The sequence below is a fragment of the Archocentrus centrarchus genome, chromosome 21, assembly GCF_007364275.1.
Source record: "Archocentrus centrarchus isolate MPI-CPG fArcCen1 chromosome 21, fArcCen1, whole genome shotgun sequence".
NCBI classification, from domain to species: Eukaryota; Metazoa; Chordata; class Actinopteri; order Cichliformes; family Cichlidae; genus Archocentrus; species Archocentrus centrarchus.
The window spans coordinates 16,696,078-16,708,301 of record NC_044366.1 but is presented as its reverse complement, the minus strand read 5'-3'; the positions used below and the strand labels follow the sequence as shown (position 1 = coordinate 16,708,301).

At 39.9% G+C, this 12,224-nt stretch overlaps 1 protein-coding gene across 2 annotated transcripts in view; it reads right to left on the bottom strand.

The window, feature by feature from the left end:
* tanc1b (tetratricopeptide repeat, ankyrin repeat and coiled-coil containing 1b) overlaps nt 1-11,061 on the bottom strand; it is a 99,896-nt gene extending 88,835 nt beyond the window's left edge. For both annotated transcript variants that reach the window (XM_030757757.1, XM_030757758.1), the window contains exon 1: nt 10,955-11,061. The gene's annotated coding sequence lies outside the window, so the exon portion shown is untranslated. The remainder of the gene's footprint in view (nt 1-10,954) is intronic.
* Nucleotides 11,062-12,224: the final 1,163 nt, after the last annotated feature.

The window sequence follows — 12,224 nt, the reverse complement described above, 5'->3', positions numbered from 1 at the left end:
TAGAGTTAAACGGTATAACATGAACTCGAGGTCTAGCCTGGACGTTCTTGCTTCCTTTTGGATTATTTATAGTCTTCATGTAGCTGGACAACAGTAAAAACATTCCCAACACAGCGCTGGCTAAAACAGTTAATTGTGTGGGATTTTTGGTTTCAAACCCTCTGAACACATTACAGGCTTCTACAGTGTGCTCTACCGTATTAATAGCAGCAGAGCAATCTTTCCAATGAAGAGAAAAGAATGGTTTCAACCAAATAAGGATATGTCATGTGCAAACAAAACATAGTTCTTAACCCAGAGGCCAGGCTTCAAAAATCTAGGTCCTCTTACTGCTTACTGAAGGAGGCTACTGAATTGCACTTTTCGCCCTGTATACACCAACTTTACCCTGTTTTTTTCATTTGGCTTTATCCTCTATCTTTCTGTGCTGACCCAAAATGAAGCCTAACAAGTCTGCATGTATAAAACACATGCAGGCTGCTTCTATCTGTAGCTGCACAGAATATCACCATTCATGTCAGCACAGCTCAGAATTAAGTGGAGCTGCTAGTTGCTGTGTGGGAGCTAGCTGCTCATCTCCACAGTAACAATAAACATTACCCAGGTTCACCCAAAGGAAATGAGAAACGCCCTCTTAAAACTCCAAAAGCCAACACGACAAATTCCTTCCACCCCCTCACCCCCATATCACAGCCACTGGACACACACACACACACACACACACACACACACACACACACACACACACACACACACACACACACACACACACACACACACACACAAGTCAGCACCCAGTGAGAGAATGAGGAACCACCTCTTCAGCCATCACGTACAGTTCATCACTTCTAATTCTGAAGTATGCGTCTGTCAGCTGTTTGCATCAGGTGCGGAGTTACAATGTACATATTACTTGAAAGAAATCCAAGAATGTGTCATCGCCGTCGTAATGACAGCTTAACAAAAACACAATGATGATAACATTATTAACAGCCCGTGAGCATTTTAGTTCCAAGGATGGAAAATGTAGAAACAGTGCTAGACATTTTAATAGAGAGTGATTCAAGACGCAGGCATAGACACACTCTAGCCAACTGAAGACAACTTTGATACAAGGTTGCAACAGCAAGGGGTGGTAATGGATCGAAAGCTGGTAAACTGAAGTGCTACGTTACAAACTCTTCTTTTTTAAACTTTCCAAAACATCAAAAATTAAATAACTTACAATAATATTGGTGTCAGTTAGATACACACTCACATGCTCACTAATAAATGTGAACAAGTAATCAGCCAATCACATGGCAATAACTCGGTGTATTTGAGTTGCTCCCATGTAGTTGATACAAACTGTAAATATGGTCAAGATGCCTGCAAGTTCAAACTGAGCATCAGAATGTGGTAGAAAGGTGATTTAAATGACTATAAATGTGGCATGGTAGTTGGTGCCAGTTGGGCTGATCTGAGTATTTCAGAGGCCAATGATCTACTGGGATTTTCCCACACAGCCATCTCTACAGTTTACAGAGAATGGTGTGAAACAGTGAAACTATCCAGCAGCTGTTCTCTGGAGAAAAAATGCTTTGCTGATGTCAGAGGAGAATGGCCATACTGCTTCAAGCTTGGGATGCTTTGGACCTCTTAGTAGCAACTGAGATTTGTTTAAACGCCACAGACTACCTGAGTATTGTTGCTGACCTTGTCCATCCCTTTAAGACCACAGTGTACTCATCTTCTGAAGGCTGCTTTTTGCAGGGAAACACACTGTGTCACAAAATTCAAATCATCTCAAAATGGTTTCTTGAACATGACAATGAGTCCACTGCACTCAAATGGTCTCCACGGTCACCTGATTTCAATCCAGTAAAGCACCTTTGGGATGTGATGGGACGGGAGATTTGCATCACGGATGTGCAGCCAACAAATCTGCAACAACTGTGTGATACTATCATGTCAATATGACCCAAAATCTCTGAGGAATGCTTCCAGCACCTTATTGAATCTATGCCATGAAAAATTAAGGCTGTTCTGAAGGCAAAAAGGGGTCCAATGCAGTATTAGTAAGGTGTACCTAATGAAATGGCAGTGAGTGTACTTTTATACAGCTAAATCCAGGACAAAAAAAGTAGAATAATTCTCAGGGCAAACTATTTTTGTCCAAGTATCTTTACCAAGCCTTCTAGATAATCATGAACAACATTATGTGTTAATGCAGTTAAGCCTTGCATTGTTTTTTATTGGCAGTAGCTGTGGGGAATCCTGAAAAAGGTTAATGAAATCAAAGTTTAAATCCCACAGCAGCAGAAGCATTTCGATCAGCATAGAGGGCTATAACTTTGACATTTGTAAGACAGTCCCCTCAGAGAAGAGTCATGGACTGCATGGTATGCAGAATGATGGGAATCAATATTTTCTAAGCCTTCAAGGTCCGGTCAATCCCAGTGCGTGAAGCTGTGCTGAGAGCGAGGGGCCTCTCAACATTAAAACAGAGCAGTGAAAGTCCCACCAAAAGCCACGAGTCTTTGCAGATACACACTGGCTTAATATACAATATATTTATTTAGACTTTTTTTTTACTTTACATTTACCCAGAGACAAAGCAGTTAATGTCCTCACAGTACTCCTGCTCTTGTTTATTAGAAGTGACCAACAGGTACTGTGAGTTGTCAAAAGATTCCAACAGACCGACTAAAGGGATACACAACCCCACACACCATTATGGGGCTCAGGAGGTAAAGCGGGTCCTCTAGTAATCGGAAGGTTGGTGGTTTGATCCTTGGCTGCATGCCAAAGTAGCCTTGGGCAAGACACTGAATCCCAAGTTGGGATTCAGTGTGTGCGATTGTGTGTGCGAATGTTAGAAGTAGAAAGTGCTTGTATGAATCTGTGTGCAAATGGGTGAAGGAGACATGCTCTTTAAAGCAATCTGAGTGCTCATGTAGAGTAGAAAAAGCACAATACAAGAACCAGTCCATTTTACCATTTACACCAAAGACCTCATCATGATTTCCCACTGTTAGCATTTTAAGCAGAGATAGAAACCTTCACATGAGAGCTGTCTGTTACTCTGTAAAAGCTCAAGGCAACAACAAAACTGACTCCACTCTGTGGCACAATGTCAAGGCAGCTTCCCCTTTAGGAAAAAGAAATTGGAGCCCGGGTGGGTTAAAAGGAGCCTGAGGTTATCAACATGCATGCTTTTCAGGTCATTCCCAATATGACACAGTTCAAATCCAGACAGGTTACGAAAAAGAGAAGAGCCACACCTGCACAACGCTGACGTGACATGTGGTTAATGGGGCCAGCTAGCTATACCATAGTCATCTGAGAAGAAGGCTATACAGAGGAGGGAAAGAGGATTGCTTGTCCTGATTGCATCTGGTGGGGGAGCATTTCACAAACACTGATGCTGGTGAGTTAGCCTGCTTTGCCCTTTATTAGGTGGCAAACAATAGAGAGCGCACCCTCGAGCTCAGATCAGCTTCCAGCATTGGAGCAAACAGCTATTTTCCACCCAATGCGTTCATCTCTTTCCTGTTGATATGCCCTGCCAGCTCTCTTCCATCAACTGATTCTACATGAGTGATCACTCTCAAGATTTCCACACTGTTGTCATAGCAACGTGGAAATTCTCACTATGGGCTGACCTTCAAGCTGGTTTATCAAACAAGTTAGCCGAGAAGTGAACTAAGTGAGACTTTAAAATTCTCATATGAAATCCATAATTATCTCTTTATTTGCCGTCCATTCGTTGGGGTGCAGGATGCAGGCCTAGCCGGGGCCTGTGAGTTCAAGGGTCCATAAACAATGAGGTAAGTTAGCTAACAAACCTTTGAAAGAGGAAGTGCTGGGAGTAGGTAGAGAGGAAAGCACAGTCTGAGTGTCGGCCACTGTAAACAAAAGGCTGTTATTCACACTAATGTGAGTGGAAGAGAAATAACAAAAGAACAGATATTTTTATGGAACTTGTATACCGGTTTGACTCAAGTGTTTCCTGCTCAGTGTTTTCCTTGCACCAGCCTATGGGAAGCAGGCCTTCATCTTGTAATTCGGGAAATACCTTGAAATATTAATGGATGACTTTAAATATTGCCATCAACCCACAAACAAATTACACAGGCATGTCTACAGTCTACTGAACAATTAAGAGTTTTGTTTAATTTCATTTATTGCCTAGTAATCTGTCACCCATAGTTTATAAAAAATGACTATGACAAACACTACCTATTTATTTTTAAACCACAGAGTGTATATAAAAGATGAACATAATGACACTGATGTACCAATTAAAAGTTTGGGCACACTCGCTCATTCATATGAATGGGTGAGTGTGTCCAAACTTGTGACTAGTACTGTACACAAAAACTTTCCTGCAAAGTTAATAATTTCTCTGTAATGGCTATGATATGGTATTGTGCAACTTGTAAATGTCAACAAATGAGTATATGCTTTTGTATCTTAGAACTCTAAAAGACAGAATGACAAATGAGTATTCAAAAATAATAAGACATCCAAAGAGGATAAACCAGCTGTGCCAAACAAGCTCTAAAAGAAGTGAAAGAGAAGGGAGACCAATCAGTGAGCTCTAGTTACTATTTGAATCAAAAGTCATGAAATTCATGACTTCAAAGTCATGAACTAGAAATCCAACCTTCCTGTAGCTGAAATGCACTTACACACTTGTTCTAATGTTCCTGTTAGAGTTAATGTTCAAGTTTCTGGAGTTAAAAAAATGCCATTAAGCATCAAAAAAAAGCAGAAGCTTAAAATACGATCTTTCCGATACATAAACTTTCCCACGACACAAAGAAGCCTTTGAAGAACTCAGGAATGTGTATGTCTACTGTCGGAATCAGGGACTAATTACATTTCTAATATTACTAAAGCAAAACAATACCATCATATCAGCTACTATATGGCTTGTAAGCAGAATAATTTGGCAAGATCATTTAAGCAAATGTAACAAATATCATGGGAAAATGTTTCAAAACTAAATGATGAGGGAACAGGCTGCTACCCCTTTGTCTGCTTTTAGCCAGTAGGAAATCATTCTATTTCATCAAAGGCAGCAGCAAATCCAGGGTTCGAGCCTGGGGCAAAGTAAGCTTCTCTCTCATTGACGGTGATGAGCCACATGGCTCACTACAAAATTAAAAAAGACAACAAGTCTGATCTCCTTACAAGACTGGCATGGGAAGTTTCAAAATAGGAGATAATTCCCAACAGGCAAAATAAATAAATTAATTTTTTTTTAAAAACAGAAAGAATGAAACTTTCTTTCCTAAAATAGCAGCTGAATTAAGCACTTGCTAAGAGAAAGTTCTGGTTTGTGTCAGACTTCATGATATTCACAGCGCGTTTTACACCCAGAAGTTTTTGTCTTTTTGTCCACCACCTGGGATTACATATTGGCAATATTCAGTATGTAACTAACTTTAGCACTCAGTTAATAAGTAGTATGGTTACTAAAAATGCAGTAAGAACAGTGCCTTTTGTGCTCAGTTATACCCCTAAGCCCTGTGTCAGCAGTGAAAATGAATAAACCTGTGTGGTTTTATCCATGTATCACTGATCTAGAAGTGTTAAGGCATGTTTAATGGGCCAGCGATCGCTCTGAATTTACATTTCAGGCACTGGAAACAAAACCTGACTTAAGAACATCAGAATAAGACACGAACATGCAGTGAACTTGCATATAACAGCACTAATTTAGATAAACAGATCACTAGGTAATATGGATTTATTGATTTAGAGATGAGCTAAAGCAGCCAGATGGTTTGCGCTCTTCACTCCCAGGTTAGAACTCTCACTCGTCTCAGAAAATCATCAGGGAGCAACAATGTAACTCTACACTGAGTAACAACATCTTGTCACTTTCTGTGATCATCTCTTGATTAAACGTTATCACTCTGTTACTGATTTGCTGTAGCAGTCAAGTGGAAATGAACATCTGCAGTAAAAATAAATAAAGCTAGATCACTGCTACTTAGACTAAATTTGGTATTTATTTCCGGGAGAGATTGATGTTTGAGGAAGAGTGAAACATTAACAAGTAGTGTGTAAAGTCTACAGGAAGTCCACGCAACATATCTCTATTAAGGTTTATCAGGTCAGGGAGTCTAATAGAGACCTTTCCATTTCCGTTCATTTGTCATGTCAAAAAACAGAATAATGAAAATAAATAAATAAATAATAATACAAATTTAAAATAAATAATTTTTAAAAATTAAAAAAGAATAATTAAAAAAAAGAATAATGAGCAAACAAACATCAATAAAGACTTTTCATACATACTCGAGACAGGTTACTATTCAGTAAGCTGGCTTAACGGCTCTAAAACGAGACATCTAACAAATCCAAATAAGATTTGTTTCAGTAAGTCCTTGTTATGACAGGAGTACAATTGGTCTGGGTACAAAACATTTGCACACAGCAGCGCTTTGTTGACAATTGGCTCATCGGTTTGTGGGAACCCAAACACTTCCATACTTCCAAACATAAGCGATATATTTATATAGACCAGAAGAACATAAAAAGCAAGAAGAGCACAGCGCACATTCCACAATGGCAACATATGGCCATAGTAAAACTGTTAACAAACCATTAAGTTTGGCTTTTTTTTTTTTTTCTTTCCTGCTTTCTTCTTCTACAGCAAACTTCATGAGCGCTTGCTGCAGGCTGGTCCAGCCCCCGCTACAGGGAAGCAGAGCAACAACTCGTGCACAGATGAGAGTACAGCTCACACAACTATGTGCAGTATGCAGACAGCATGTGCTCGTGCAAAGAAGATATTGTACACATAGGCCATCACACGTTCCCCTCACAAGGTTCTTGATTCTAAAGCAAAATGCACACCAGGACAATAGCAAAAAAAACAACAAAAGAAAACTAACTTTTAAATTATTTAACCAGTGCCAACTAAATAATCAAATTAATTAAAAAAAAAAACAATTAAAAATTAATGTGCTTAACTCTTTGTGCACAAAAGAGGATATATATGCCTCTCGCTACATCTCTGGGGCTTTCAAAATGACTTGAAAATGAAAATCTGTAACACCTGGTACAACCAATCACATGATTTTGACACACACACACACACACACACACACACACACACACACACACACACACACACACACACACACACACACGCGCACGTCTAACCACATGCTCAGACCTGGGAAACATACTCAGTATACTTACTAGCTCACCTGGACTTTCAAAGTATACTGCAGGAAACGGTGGGCATTTTTTATGGGTATTGAATTCTGCAAATGTCGACAGCAATACTGAAACACAAGGCAAACTCCAAATAAATGGCTGTAATTCTGTAGTGTTTTAATACATGCCCCCAGGGGAAATGTGGCAATTAAATGGTAAGTAATTTGATACAAAAGCTGCCATAGCCTTTATGAAACGTGCGCTGTTACAATTACACCGTTTTGCCACTTTGCCAAAAGGTGTGTACATAATCTGTTGTTCCAGTGCTGAGAATGCAACAATTTCCTAATGTGATGGTCTGTTGTGGGTGTGACACATGCCTTCTTTTAAGGAGTAAACACAAAATAATAATGGTTATAATACTCTAGCAGTAGCAGTCATGTCGGGTTCTTGTGATAACTTCAGCAGAGCATCTACTCCACAGTAACAGCCTATAACAACTTGTGCTTTGTTCAGGCTCCAAGAGCTCGAGGGGGGGGTAACCGTTTCTGCTTTATGCCATGATGTCACAACATGCTCTAAAACCACTTTAATGCTTTTGAGATGCAAAAGTGCCTTGCATGTGTTTTCTGTAAATCCCACTCACAATGCACATAATCACACTTATTTTGATATATAATAGAGAGGAGAGTCCTTCCTTGAATGCATCCACAGCCATCAGCAGTCCTTTTTGAATGTATACTGAAATCACATGGCTACTGTCACAAAATCCCGCCACTGGTTTTTGCCTTTCAACTACAAATGAATCGACTGGAAGCAGTCCAAGAGTTTGAGTGACAATTTTGGTATGCCTTAACAGACCCAAGCAAAACAGACAAATTAGGGATGAATTAATCTCTAAAATCAGATATCTGCATATGAATATGCAAATTCAGGAAGCAACAAACCAGATTTTTGGTACAGGAAGCCTTCTGATTTCCACTTGTAGTCCCTAGTACTACTGCGCAATCACGTTTCACCAGGCTTTAGCAGCAGGCAAGTAAACCATGTGTGTTCACCTAAATGCAATCTCAAAATCATCAGTTATTACAACTGATACGTTTGATCCAAGTTAATATGTAATACAGTAGCACTCTTAATTTTTTTTCCAAATAAAATGACAAAATGCTGCCTTCTCATAAGGCTAGACACAAGCTAATGGACAGTAAGACTTGGTTACCCTTACCCACACCAGATTTTTACACCACTGCATTCAGGATTCATTCACAAACAATCTGGGTTATCCGGTAGGCTCACAGAAGAGGTCCTGAACTCTACAGGTTGCTAAAAATCTGGCTTTCCTTTTGGAACCATGTGCTGGGCCCTTTCAATAGGACAAAACCATTATCCTTATTATAAGCAACAGCTCAGTGTGTGCTGTCTGTCAGGTCACTGGCTCCAGTAACTTTCCCTCCTCAGCCATAACAATACGACTCTGATGCCAGCATCTGTTATAAGCCAACTGGCTGAGGACCATGGGAACCAGGCTCTACAGAGAGTGGGAAGCAGACTCTTGAGGCATTTTCAATAAGATGACTGCCCTGCAATTCAAACACCTCATAACAGACAATTGTGGTAGCTCTTGCCTTGGCACAGAGGCATGCAAATCCACTCTAATGGTTTCATAATCAGCGTAAAATTGCCTGAAATTATGTTGGAAAGTTAATACAGAGCATATTCCCATTAACTGACCATCAGTATGATTGTCAGCAACAAAGCCTGTTCCACCTGTTGAGTCTGAAATGGAAAAGGAAAAAAAAAAAAAAAAATCAACACTAGAGAGCTGAAGCGCCCTCAGAGCTAAAATGAAACAAGTAACTGAGTGGAGGAAATGGCAAATGTTGTGGCAGCTTCTTTCAAGGCTGAACGCCTGAAGGCTTTAGGGTTATGAAGACTACCAGAGGCTGTGATCAGAAAGCATGTTGAATCTATGACTTCACATGCAGTTGACGATCAAAGCTCCATCCTGACATTTACAAGCAATTTCCGAGGAGGTGAAAACAAAAAGCTGGAACTTTGATTTTCAAAGCACCTGGCTGAGTTACAGGAGGATTCCTCCACTGGAAATATGCTGAAAACAGCAGAACTCATATCCAGCCAGTGGTCAAACTTCAATGACTCAATTTATGTGGGTGGAAAAGATTACAGTCCTTTAGCCTTAGGCCTACAGCTATATCTGGGTTTGGTTTTGCTTTCAAAACCACCACATCCAATAACAAAATACAGAGTATTAGCATCAAACAAGACCACACAGTCATAAGAAAAGTAATGAACTTTCTCAAAGAACATCTGCACCCTAATGAGCAAGACGATCTAATTATCACCTTTAAGAAAGTCTCTTCTTTAAAAAGTTGCCAACACACACTGCAAATATTTATGAATGGAACCCTCAAGTGCTCCTCAGATGGTCCGATTCCTGAGATGGGAAGTCGTTCCTCCATCTTTTTTATGTTCCTGAGCTTTCCCATTTGAATAAAAAAAACAATGCAGGCAGTACATAAGATGATGTGCTGTATTTTATTGCTCACAGTGTTTACACAATACACTGATATCTACACCCAGTGCATAATAACCTCACCTGACTTGTTACCGAGATCACTGCTAATCAATAACTTTTCTAACTAATCTAGGTCACCTGATTATGGTGCAGTACGTGAATCTGCACCAATTCAATCTAAAATGTCTTAAGACTGACCAAATATGTACTTTCATTTGCCATATTTGACTCTGACTGCAACAATTCTGCAGTGCTCTTTGTCCAACTTCAATGAATATTCCAACTCCGTGAGTTTTTTGCAATTACTCTGACACACATATGCACAATTGAATTACTTTCACCAGTGCATGAATTTTATCTGTTGCATCCCATTAATTTTGCAGTCCTTCCATGTAGGTTCCAGGTTCACATATATTTCCATGATTGACTTTATGATTATTATACTAGAATCCACCCATATATCAACTGCACACACCATGTGGTGTAGACCAAGGCCATCCCAGCTATGACTCATCCCTAAAAATCATACTGTTTATCATTCAAAGCCTTAAAAACACACCAGAAAAGTTTTACATTTTTAGACATAAGAAACCTGCCTGGGAAATAATGCCTTTTCCACATGTGTATAAAAATCCCAACACAAGAGCAGGAATAAACAACAGCAACAACAACAACAAATCACTAGCAATGACCTTGCTACAGGCGAAATTGTGCTCAGAATTTTGCAGCAGATCCATTATATGTTTATAGATTTTCGCAGATGAGGTCATTATCAAAATTACTGCCATCGACTATTCGATTAAATGGCTAGTTCTTCAGTCAGGACCATGTGCTTGTGAAATAAAAGTGAAACACAGTCAGTTACTTTGATTAGAGTTACTTTCTGTGATTTCTCTGATTTTAACATCCAAATGAAGGCAAACTTTGCCTGTTAGAAAAAGCGAGATTTTATCCAAATGACCGAACAACTACGCTTAAAATTCACCTAATTTTAGCATCTCATTAACGTTAAGTAAAAGCAGCACAGGAGCCAACTCGAACAAAGAGGCCCAATACGTCTGGCTAACTGGAAATAAAACTCACAATGAGTGCTGTCAGTCCCGCTGGTTTTGAAGGCTGCTCATTGGGCATGTCCCGACATTCCTCCCAACAAAACTCCCACTAAAACTCACGTTTTGCCACTACTTCTCCCAAGTGGTGAACAAATTAACAACACTAACGACCACACAGATAACCTGTGAATACGTTTGTAAGTCTTACCTGTTAAATGTCATGGATATTAAAGTACTAAAAGTTTCCCCAGCACTCTGAGCGTATCTCCACACGAGTTCAGTCCCCACTTGATCCACCAAGGTAGGCTACGGGACGCTGGGCTCCTCCTTCTAGCATGAGGTCATCTGTGGGAAGGACCGACAGCAGAGGACAAACCAGACCTACCCCTCCTTCCTCCTCTTCTTCTTCTTTTCCTCTGCTCTCATTTCTCTGTGTATGCCTCATGGACATGACAGGATGCTAGAGATACAAGCTGCAAGCTTTTAGTTTAAGGAGAGAAATCAGGGTTGTGAAATGATCTAAAAAGTCACATTCTTCTTCTTCTTTGGGCTGCTCCCTTTAGGGGTCGCCACAGCGGATCATCTGCCTACACTTCACCCTATCCCACGCATCTTTAGTGTCACACCAGCCCTCTGCATGTCCTCCTTCACTACATCTATGAATCTCCTCTGAGGTCTTCCACTTTCCCCCTGCCTGGTAGCTCCATCTTCAGCACCCTTTGTCCAACATATCCGATATCCCTCCTACGCACATGTCCAAACCATCTCAACCCTGCCTCTCTAACTTTGTCTCCAAACTGCTCAGCCATGAAGTCAGCCTGAGACCCTGCATCCAGATGAACTCAATCAGCTTGTCTGTGTCTCCTTCCAGAAGCCTTCTAGGAAAATATGTAGAAAATAAAGAACTCTAAAATGAAACTTTGAGGTGCTGAAGTGAAATTAAAACATGTGATGAAGTTGGAGGCATAGAAAGGGTAATGACTGGACCTTGGACTGAGATTATTTTCTCATACAAAGGCATTTGTGTCCCAAAATCGAAGTCTAAATGCTGCTGAAGCTCTTTCCACATTCTCAGGAGTAAATCTGTTGTAGAATATTGCAGTACCCCAAATTGTGTTGAATCGCTATTACTGTGTACAGCTATTGTATTCTTACAGGCTACACTTCAGAGGAGATCTGAATTGACTGTTCTTCTCTTTTTCATATAATTGGAGGAAAAGCAATAATTGGATGGTTCGGAATGTGTTCTATACACTTTTTTAACAGTTTCTGACAATTTGACATACAAATAAATTACATGCTTGCTTGTTTAAACACTTTATTATAATATATAAGGAAAAGCAATCCTTAACATTACATTTTCAGATCCCAAATTGAGTCATACTCTGCACTGACTGTGTGCAGTTCTGTGCTACTTTGCAGATCTAGATTTTACATGTGAACATAAAAATGCCCATAAAATACGGTGCATAGCTACA